Here is a 1,941-nt window from a genome sequence, read left to right as displayed (position 1 = left end):
CGTGCTGAAAACAATGAAATGTCGTTTTTAGGATGTTTTAAAAACATGAAAATGTTTGCTGGGCCCCCATTTTGCTTGATTTTTTCCAGGTATATTTTGAAATTCAGCACATTTTGGCAGTTAAGGCGTTGGTGGGTAGTCAGTTCCATCGATCAATAACCCTGTGGGTGAAAAAGCCTGATTCCAAGTTATATTAGCTTGATTAGCAATAATATTATCCTGATTCGTATAATCCTCTGTCAATTATATTATCCAAACTGGCAATTATATTAAGATGATTGTGAATTACATAAACCTTACTGGCAATTATATTAGCATGACTGTCAATTTATATCAAACAGATATTTATTTATGTTGTGGTGCTCGTGGGTTCTATTACATCTATCAATGGAGAGTTTCAGATCAGGATTAGCATTTAGGAACAAGGTTTTGTACATGTAAATAGCACAAGAGAATGTGTAGAGTGAGTGTATATTTAGCATGTTCAGGGATTTAAACAGAGAGGCTGTGTGTTGTTTGAAGACAATTTTATTGTTCTGATAGCAGATTTTTATTGGGTGGTGATGAGCATCAGGTAATTTGCAGTGGATGAATGAACCCCATGCACAGATACCATATGTTCACATACCAACCCTAATTTTCAAAGAAACCTCTAGATTTTTAGCTCCAGCCATTTCATTGCTCTACAACAAATCATTTGAACTCCAAACCTTTCCTAATATACTTAGGAAAAAAAAGCAAGAGTAACCTTAGTCCATTAAGTGTCAATCTCACTGAAGTCAACAATTATAGACCAATATGAACTCTGCAGATTTTGTCTAAAATATTTTAAAGAGTTAATCTACAAGCAGCCTTAATCCTATTTAGCAAAACAAAATTTACTTACTTCTTGCCATAATGGTTTCAGGCCCAAAAAAGGACCAATCATGCACCGATTAGTATGATTAACTTTATATGTGCAGCTCTTGGAAGAAATGAGTACCCTTGTTCATTTATTTGTTGACCTACATTAAGACTTTTACACTGTTAACACATTAACTTTCCTAAATTACAACATAACGGAGTAAGAGGTCACTCCCTCCAATACCTAGAGTCTTACCTTAGTGACAGGCTCCAGTATGTCTCTGTGAATGATTCCAATTCACCCACTCTACCTATTAACACTGGAGTTACACTGGGCAGTATTCTTCACCCTCTCGTCTTTCTCATTCCCCCCTCCCTTTCCAGCCCGTTGCCATCATGAGGGGGCTTGGTTGGCGGATGCTAGAGTGTGATGCTCCATGGGACAGTGTCCTCTGTCCTTTTGAAGCCTAATGCTCTTGCTGCCATCTTCGCTAATTGTGCTGAATGCTTTTTCCTATTAAGTTTAATTTTTCCTTCCCAATTCTCCTGTTTAATTGCTATTTCCTTGTGACGTTTTACAACTCTTGATTATTCTTTCAGATGTTTTCTTCTGTTTAGACACCGGGTTTTTGGGGAGGCACACCCTCTCACCCGTAAAACTGACTGTGGTACTCGTCATTGTCGAGCAAGAGGACACCTTTATTGTCAATCTTTTCCTTCATTGCTGAGCCCAATTATATCGTGCTGAGCTTCCATTATATCTTGACGGACTGATGATTCCTATGGTTGCGATTGTAGGGCGTATATCTACAGTGCACCCCTGGGGGGGGACCTTTGTCTTGTTGGGTGTCCTATCCTCTAATTGTGGCTCCATGGTGGGTATGGGGCCTTGTTTGTTGATGAAATGTTTACTCATTCATTTACATGCTGATATCTGACCCTCTTTTTAACTTCTAAGACGTGAGGGGTGGGAGACTAGGCCCCAAGTCGAACTGTGATGGAAAGCTGGGCTTTGTAGCCCACACTACATTGGTCCCAGATCAGGCAGCTCCTGACTCTCCCTGCTTGATGGGGTTCTGGGAGCTCTTCTACCCAGCA

General features: G+C 39.9%; 1 pseudogene; it reads right to left on the bottom strand.

Annotated features, from left to right (window-relative positions):
• LOC138372335 (uncharacterized) overlaps positions 1-1,565 on the bottom strand; it is a 58,303-nt pseudogene extending 56,738 nt beyond the window's left edge.
• Positions 1,566-1,941: the final 376 nt, after the last annotated feature.

The sequence above is a fragment of the Procambarus clarkii genome, chromosome 38 (genome assembly GCF_040958095.1).
Source record: "Procambarus clarkii isolate CNS0578487 chromosome 38, FALCON_Pclarkii_2.0, whole genome shotgun sequence".
Classification (NCBI taxonomy): Eukaryota; Metazoa; Arthropoda; class Malacostraca; order Decapoda; family Cambaridae; genus Procambarus; species Procambarus clarkii.
This window is presented reverse-complemented; position numbering and strand designations above follow the sequence as displayed.